At 46.3% G+C, this 9,036-nt stretch overlaps 1 long non-coding RNA gene across 1 annotated transcript; it reads left to right on the forward strand.

Annotated features, from left to right (window-relative positions):
• Positions 1-142: 142 nt before the first annotated feature.
• On the forward strand, positions 143-2,749 carry LOC125405563 (uncharacterized). Its single transcript, XR_007233612.3, has 4 exons — positions 143-266; positions 1,642-1,992; positions 2,100-2,161; positions 2,241-2,749. It is a non-coding gene; the product is annotated as an uncharacterized LOC125405563 (long non-coding RNA).
• Positions 2,750-9,036: the final 6,287 nt, after the last annotated feature.

The following is a 9,036-nucleotide window of genomic DNA, read 5'->3' on the forward strand; positions in this document are numbered from 1 at the left end:
CAGGCCAGTGAAGACTGGGGAAGGACATTCCACAGGCTAAAGTGTGACTGTGCGAGGCCAGGTAATGAATGAATGGGAGATCTAGGGCCAGGGAGGATCGGAAGGTCCAGTTAGAAAGTTGTGTGCCGCAAAAGGGCAAACTGAAGGACTTTGTCCTCCGTGCTAAGGATGCCAGCTTCGTCCTCCAGTGGCTGTGGACTCCTGGCGCTCTAAAATCTTAGCACTCTTCGGTGAATTTTCTGGGCCGTTCTTAGGACTTAAATAAGGTGTGTGATTTTTCTTATTTTATGGGGCCACTGCTGGTGTTCTGAGCAGAAATGCATTAGGACTCTCTCTCTCTCTCTCTCTCTCTCTCTCTCTCTCTCTCTGTGTGTGTGTGTGTGTGTGTATCAATGGCATAGTGAAAGTAGTGACTCTGGGTTCGTTGCTCCCCTATTTCCTCTGTATATGTTCGTTCTGGGATGCTCACTTCCTCGGGGCACTTGGTGTTGGACACATGCAGCCTGGGATCTTTCAAGGTTACTAAGTCAGAGTTGTTCTTACGGTTTAGATTTGTTTCGGGTCTTTGCAAAGAAAAATTCCCTTGCTATTTGTTTTTTGAATTTCTTCCTTCTCCCTCTCAAATTCCATGCTTGTTTAATCTTGTTTAAACAATTAGAATCACTTTAAGAAAGCCACAGTTGGAGCACTTTGGGGAGGGGCCTGGGGACTGTCACATCTAGCTGTCCTCTCTTCTTCTAGAGCCTTTCCCATACTCGCCCTTCTGCCAGCTGGGTATCATGTGAGAGGGACCAGGTGACCCAGCACCCCTCCAAGGGCCGGCTCTCGGGATGCTGGATGGCAATGGCTTGCTCTTTGTGTGAGAAGGGTTTGCTGTTTTGTTTTTGTTCTTCCTTCTCTTCCTCCTCATCCTTTTCTTCCTCTTCCTCCTCTTCTTTCTCCTCCTCCTCCTTCTCACATTTAATTAAAACTGCTGGACCCTAACTAGGCACAACTGTGAGAGGCAGCCTGAGGCTGCCTGGATGGCTCCAGACCCTCTCTTCCCCATCCTGTTTCCACTGGAGTGCACCAGGGTTAAGCCTGGGCGGGAGAGACCCTTTGGTTTAAGGTATGCAGACATTTTCTTTTCTCTTCCACTTCTCTTCTGGAGCCTCAGCATCTCGAAGGTTGCCAGGAGCTGCCTGTGACTCCTGACAGCTGGGAGTTCAGGGCAGGAACTTGGAGGAGCCTGAGGGCTGAAATTTAGAATCCTTGCAGCAAGCATGGGAGTCATAGCGGTTCACTGGGAAGTGTGAGAAATTGGGCCAGGTATGTTTAAAATGTGGCTCACTTAGCCCTCGTGATAACGAGCTAGTGTTTGATGAGTACTTCCTTTAACTGGGCTCTTAGCCCCTTCCTCAGCCATCTCTCCTGGGGCACATACAGAGGTGGAAACTGAGGCTTGGGGCAGTGACATTAGTTAAAGAAATGGCTTTGGTTCCTGGGGCGGTGACCAGTTAGCTTAAATTCCCGTGCTCTTCCACTGTGTCTACGCAGCAGGGGTGGGATTTGTTGTTTTGAAAGTCAGGATGATTTTTCAGCATGCCGTCAAACATGATCTATTGAATTTCCTCAAACGAGCAAGGCACATTTCTCCTCCAGCAAACATGTGATTGCAGTCCCTTCATGCAACATGAAACCTCAAGCATGAGCCGTCTGGATCATGGAAGGCAACTGCTGGAAGACACAGGCTCCCGGAGCTTTCCCGTGAATCATTTCTACTCATCCATTCATTCTGTGTTAGACTCGTTCTGGCTAGCGGACAAGTGCTAACAGGCACTAAAGGTGGAGCAAAAATGTACGAGAGTCTCCAGCTGAGGAAAGTCTGTATGATCACATATTTTTAGTGCACCGGGATTGATTTAGGAAGCGCACCCTCCAGGCATGCTCCCTCAGCAACAGCCTCGAAGATTCTCCTATTCAGAGACGCCCTGAGCATAAATGGGGGAGCAGGTATGTGCAAGGGAGGGCTTGTCCCACAGTGTGAAACTAGCTTCTGAGCCAGGGGTGATGTTGGGTGTCTCACAGTCAATCAATCTTCTGTGTCCTTTCTGCTTTAGGTTACGGTCAAGACGATCTAAAACGTTCAAGTACACTGATTGGCCTATGGACTTAACCTAAGGTACCATCTTCCTAGAATTCTAGTAATGGCTGGGGATGTAATCCCCCAAGTGAATAACAGCGTTTTTTTTCTCTTTCAGGAAAATCCTAAAACAGACGCAGGTCTACACACCATTTTATTGCTGTCTCAGTCACTTTGTGTCTGTGATAAAACACCATGACCAAGGCAACTTATAAAGAAAGCATTGAATTGGGCTCACTGCTTCAGAGGGCTCAGAGTCCATCATGGTGGGGCAGTACAGCAGCAGGAAGCAGGCATGTTGACTGGAACAGCTGGACCCACACCTTTTGATCTCCGTGCAGGAGGCAGAGAGCAAACTGGGAATGGTGAAAGTCTTTCGAAACCTTCAAACCGGCTCCCAGCGGCATGCCTCATTCAACAAGGCCTGGGACCAAGTATTTAAACATATGAGCCTATGGCCCACATTGCACCCGGAACCCATAGGCTTATGATCATATCCCAATACAAAATACATTGGGTCCAACTTCAAAAGTTCCTGTAGTTTTTCAGTCTCAACACCGTTTAAAAGTTCAAAGTCTTTTAATTGTAACCCCCGTAAAATAAAAAGCAAACTACATGCTTCCAACATACAGTGGCACAGAATATATATTACCATTATGAGCAGGAGCAATCAGAGAATAATGAGAAAATACTTGACCAAAGTGAGAAGACACCCAGCGGGGTTAATGCCAAATCTTGTAGTACCATGTCCGAAGTCAAATGACTTAGATAGCTCTTTCCATCCGGCTCTCCTGCCTACAGCACACTTCCCTTGGGCAGCTTCTACTCCCTGTGTTCTCTGTGTGCAGCTTTCCTTGTCAGGAATACCATAGATCTGGTACCTCCAACAGCCTGGAATCTCTAATGCAATCCAGGCTTCACCTTTACAGCCTTACCCAATGGCATCTCAGTGCTCCATACTCCAGGGACACATCACATGTCTGTCCTCCAAGCCTCTCCCTAGCCAGGGAGGAAGAGTCCATAATATTTAATTCGTGTCCTTCCTAGTTCTAAAGCCAGAACCACGTGGACAACACTGCCCGGTTCACACACTTGCTTGGGATGGAACCTGGACTCTCTTAAGTCTCCTTTTTAGCAGCTTTTGTTTGTTGTTGCTTTTTAGAAACATTTATTTGTTATTTTTTATCTGTATGGGCATTTTGCTTGCACAAATGTCTGTGTAGCACATGTGTGCAATGCCCATGGAGGCCAGAAGAGGGCATTGGATCCTCTGGGACTGGAGTTGCAGACGGTTGGGGCCTGTCATGCTGGGAATCGAGCCCCGGTTCTCTGGAAGAGCAGTCAGTGATCTTAAGCAACGAGCCATCTCGCCATCTCTCCAGCTGTTGTTGCTTTTCAGGAACAGAAAATTCCTTAGACCTTTTCTTTCAAAAAAAATTCTGGGAGCCTACCTGGGTGGGGCCTTGCCCTGAGGCCACCCCTCCCTTTATTCCAGTTTGGGGCAAGCCTCTCCTTAGTTTCCTAAGCTCTGTCAGGACAAGTCTTGGCTCCAAGTTTAAATTTCTTGTTGCTCTTTCTCAAGCTTTACATTTTTAAAATTATTTTCTGCCCCATTTGCTCTTTTTCATTGCAGACCTGAACAAGAGTGGGGTTGCTAATAAACATGAAGAGAGTCAATATTAGGCTGCTTTGAAATCTCCTTGGCCAAAGAAATCAGTTAATCACTTTTTGGTTTAGCCTCAAGCAAGTTCTGAGGACAAGGAAAGAAAGTAGCCTTATAAAATATTACAAGGAGGATCTCTAGCCTAATTGTTAATATCATTCCCTGCTGAAGCCTCTTTATGGAGCTGGGCCTCCATAGTCCATATGGCTCTCAGCATCACCTTCCAGGCTCTTACTAAACAGACCTGTTTATGTTCTATCTATAGCATTCAATCATTTTTCCTAGTGCGACGCCCCAAAATCTTCTATATGCCTCCAAAACTCAGCATAATACAGTTTGTCACAGGAAGAACTCACTCTCTGGATCTAACTCCTGTCTTGTTACTTTTCTATTGTTGTGAAGAGACATTGTGACCAAAGGAAATTATAATGTGTCTAATTAGGCTTAGCGTTTCAGAGGGTTGAGAGTTCAGCCTGGTGGGGCAGCTTGGCAGCTGGCAGTGGGCAAGCTGTTGGGAACAGCTGAAAGTTTGCATTGTAACCTTCAAGCAGGAGGCAGAGAGCACACTGGGAGCGATGTGAGACTTCTAAGACCTCAAAGCCCACCCCGAGTGACACACCTCCTCTAACAGGGTCACACCTCGCAATCCTTCCCAAACAGTTCCGTCAACTGGGGACTCAGTATTTAAACACATGAGCCTGTGGGGCCAATTCTCATTCAAACCACCATATCCTGCCCCAGTCCTTGCAGATTTCTCACAAGAGCATTCTGAAGAGTTTTACCCTCTGTTTCTCCCCAGGAAGCAGAGGATGTGGGAACTCCCCTTAGGGCTCAGAAGGAGCTGGGATCTCTCTGCTTTAGTTGCACTATCATTGTCAGGCAACACATCAGTTCTCTTGGAAAAAATCCCATGTGGGTCCCCTGTTCCCTGTTATTCCCTTTATTTCTTTGGAAGATGAGGGTAGGTACATAGCTTGGGTGGAGGAAAGACACCAAAGTTACAGCCATTACAGTAATGCAACCCCTGAGTCATCTCCATTTTTGGTGTCTGAGTGTGCAGGAGTTGGGCTCTAGATGATAAAGCATTAATAAATGTTTGTGATGCACTTCACACTTGTAAAAAAGAACAAATGTTAAATAACAACAATAATAATAGCAATGCGATTTGGTTTGGGGAGGAGGCTTCAGGGTTCCCGAGATGAAACACATATGGAATGCATTCGCGGTGCTGTAGAATGCCCCATAAACTGATTGGGTGCAGATGAGAAACATTTTTCAGCGAGGTTCCCATTACTGGGTGTGGCAGGGTCTGGTTTGGGCGCTTATTGGAGGGGCTGCTTTAGACAAGGAGATGCTGTTGTTAGCTGTGGTGGTGGGGAAGGCTCTGCGGGGATTTCTTCGGGAACGCTCTAGGCCGGGGTTGCTGGAGCGGCTGAAACTGTTCATGTCAGTCTGCCGTACAGAAGGTACAATGCAGCCAACAGGAAATGCTAAGCACGCAGGAGGGCTCTGTGAAAATCACAGGCCATGAGAATTTTAGATTTCAAGTTTATTCCCCCAGAGGCCGGCACTGCTTTCTTGCCAGAAGTGAGCGATGGAATTCAACAAAGTTACTGCAGGTTTGGGTAACCCGGGGACAACCGGGAGTGGGGTCGCACACACTGGTGGCTGGTTGTGGTGAATTGTAGTGTTCTTTGAGTGCAGCGCACGTAATGGGGAAGCCTTGGCTAGGCACTTTTTGATGATTTAAAAAAAAATTGGCATGTGACATGTGACTCCATAAATTTTGCTCTGGAAAAGAGGAAGTAGAAGATTTTCCCAGAGGTCTCTGTCCCTGGAGTTTCTAGCTCCTCTGTGGTTTGGCTTCCCCACTTGGGTGGCCTTGGAGGGCTGCTGTTGTTATCCAATTTCCTTGCTTCTATTTTAACCACCATTGCCACCGATCATTGTTGGATGTTCTCGTGGAAATTCTACAAATATTTAAGAAACAAAATTGAGTTAGAGGCTTATGAAATAGAGATGTCTGCTACATTTAAGGGACTCTAACATACACACATGGTTTACAAAGTCCAAGGCTAAGCACGCGTCTCTTCTGCGACTTTCTTTTTAAGTTTTGTTTGATAAAACTCGGCTTTTGCCAACATTGTTAGGACTTTGGGTAGATAGGAGGGCTTCTGGGAGAGGGGAGGAGAGGAGTACTGGGAGAGAAAGCAACATCTGGGAAAATGAGAGCCGGTGGAGGGAGTTGATGCAAAGAATGACGGAATGGCCACGGCTCCTTGGATGTCACTAATAGAGGCACAGTAGTGACAGATGTGCCCAGATCTAGGGAATGAAGCTCCAAGCTACTGTTTCTCATCTCATAAAAGATGGGGGGGGGGGATTCCAGGGCACTTCCTGGAGGAGAGGGGTTTTTGGAATTCTGGGTAGGAAAATGCTGGCTGGATAAGATGACAAGAGCAATCGATGGGTTTGTTTATGTTTTCATAGCTTTGTAGCCCTGTGGTCGAGTTCAGGTGTACCAGAGCAGCAGGGAAATCTTTTTAAAATTTATTTTACGTTCCGATCGTGGTTTCTCCTCCCTCCTCTCCTTCCACTCCCTCCCCCAACCTCCGCGCCCCCATCCTCTCCTCCTCCATTTCTATTTAGAAAAGGGCAGACCTCCCATGGATATCAACAAAACAGCATATTAAGTTGTAGTAAGACTTGGCACCTCCCTTTATATTAAGGCCGGACAAGGCAACCCAGTGTGAGCAATAGGGTCTCAAATAGCCAGCCAAAGAGTTAGGGACAGCCCCTGCTCCCATTGTTAGGAGTCTCACAAAGTTACACCACTGTAGCATATATGTAGAGGGCCTAGGTCAGTCCCATGCAGGCTCCTTGATTGTCAGTTCAGTCTCTGTGAGCTCCTATGAAACCAGGTTAATTGATTCTGTGGTTTTCTTGCAGAGTCCTCGACTCTTCTGCCTCCTCCAAATCCTTCCTCCCCCTCTTCAGCAGTGTAGTGAGGGGCTGCAGGCCGGCCTGCTTTTCATCCTGCCCAGCTCCTGCACGGCTAGCTTAACCCTGGAAATAACAACACACAAATTGTATTCATTTAAGCACTGCCTGGCCCATCATCTCTTGAGAGATGTCTCAAAAAGTAAAAAGTAAAAAAGATGTCTCAAAAAGTAAAAATAAAAGTAAAAATAAAAGAAATAGAGGTTAAAGTAAAGCCACCAAAGATGGAAAATACAAAGAGAATCTTGATACTGTATGCCATTATGCTCTCTTTGAATTGTTTGAATGCTGAGGAAGGAGCAACAGCTGCTAAAGGACTGTTGTTTATAAATGCTGCTGAACTAACCCAAGATAGGTATTTTGAAAATACCTTGGCTTCAAAATTGAAGTCAAAAGGTATGCTACTTTGGAGAAGAGATTCTGCTTTTGTTTCCATAGAAAACGAGAGGCTCTGGATTTATTCAGAGTTTAGAAAAATCATCTTTGACCAAGGGAGGCCACCTGAAAAATCTCCGACAGGAATAGATGGCCCAGATGTCTGAGTTCTTCATCCAGAACAGGTTCAAGACTGCTGCCTGAGATGATCAAGACTCACAGGATACTTCAGTCAGGACTTGATTATAACTCTAAATTTTCTTTAGGTCCCCATAAGATTATCAGCGCCCCCAACCAGCAGGAAGTAGCCTGAAATACTATGCCCACATTCCCAACAAATGGACTATGGGTATTTTCCTTTGTTTTTTTTTTTTTTTTTTTTAAAAAGAGGGAAATGGTGTGGGAGAATTATCTGTATTCTGTCAATCATGTATTTTAATAAAACGCTGATTGGCCAGGCAGGAAGTATAGGCGGGTCAACCAGACAGGAAGTAGAGGCGGAGTAATGAGAATAGGATAAGGCTAGGGAGGAGAAAGGTTCCTCAGCCACTCCTGCGTAGACCACTGAAGAGGCAACATGTAACTTGCCCAGCTGAGAAAGGTACGGAGTCATGTGCTAACATAGATAATGATAATGGATTAATATAAGTTACAAGGACTAATAAGGAGCCTGATCTGATGGGCCAATCAGTTTATAACCTTATGGAGTCCTGTGTGTAATTTCTCTTTGGGATTTGCCGGCTGTTGGGGTACCGAGCGGGACGGAAACCCCAACAAGCCGGCCCTCATGCAACACAGCAGATTCCCAGAGCTCGGCTTAATGCTTGACTGTGGGTCTCTGCGTCTGTTTCCATCAGTTTCTGGATGAAGCCTCTCTGATGACCCTTGGGCTAGGCACCAATCTTTGAGCACAGCAGAATATCGTTAGGCATCATTACATTGACATTTCCCCTCCAGTTGTGTTTGGTGCTGTCCGAGGTCTCTGGGCTAGCCAGCTTCTGGGTCCTGTCACCAGTGTCAGGGATGGGCTCGCTCTTGTTTCCTGAGGGTTGACTGAACACGCTCTCTATCCATGGCTCAAGCTACTGTCTCTGCAAACTGTTGCCCTCTGCCTTCTGCCTGAGGCACAGCTGTGAATTTTACCCCCTTAGGGAGGGGGAAAGGGGAACGCATGTCCTCCACCAGCTTGTCCAATTGTTCAAAGTTGAAAGTCTCCAAAAAGGACTTTAAAAAGCCATCACCCCTTTCCTTATTTCCTCTCCTGACATCCAGTTTTAGCCTGAAATAAATCTCAATTCTTCCTATAATGTTTACTACCACCACCACCACCTCCTCTTCCTCCACCACTACCACTACCACCATCACCACCACCACCACCACCACCTCCTCCACCACCACCTCCTCCACCACCACCATCACCTCTTTCACCACCACCACCACCACCACCACCACCACCACCACCACCACCACCACCATCACCTCCTTCACCACCACCTCCTCCTCCACCACCACTTCCACCACAATCTTCTTTGGGGACCAAATTATGTCATGAGCAACATGTTATCACATTCACATTTTCCAATACCCTGCACAATTCAAGATTTTCTTCCATGTCTGATGCTTAATATACATACAGATTTAGCCTTAGAGGCTCACAGTAAAAGTGGCCTGGGTTACATACAGTAGAATGACGTTTGAGCTACATTTCATTTTTGTTTTGAAGAGAAATATTAAAAAAAAACTGAACAGGGGGAAGAAAAAGATTTGTATGAAAGGAAAGATAAAGTATTCTAGGTTACAGAGGTAGACCATGTGCTGTGGGAGGACCTGGGAGTCACTGCTAGCCAAAGACAGACTTGTAGTCAAATGCAATCTC

The sequence above is a fragment of the Myodes glareolus genome, chromosome 17 (genome assembly GCF_982192425.1).
Source record: "Myodes glareolus chromosome 17, mMyoGla1.1, whole genome shotgun sequence".
Taxonomy (NCBI): Eukaryota; Metazoa; Chordata; class Mammalia; order Rodentia; family Cricetidae; genus Myodes; species Myodes glareolus.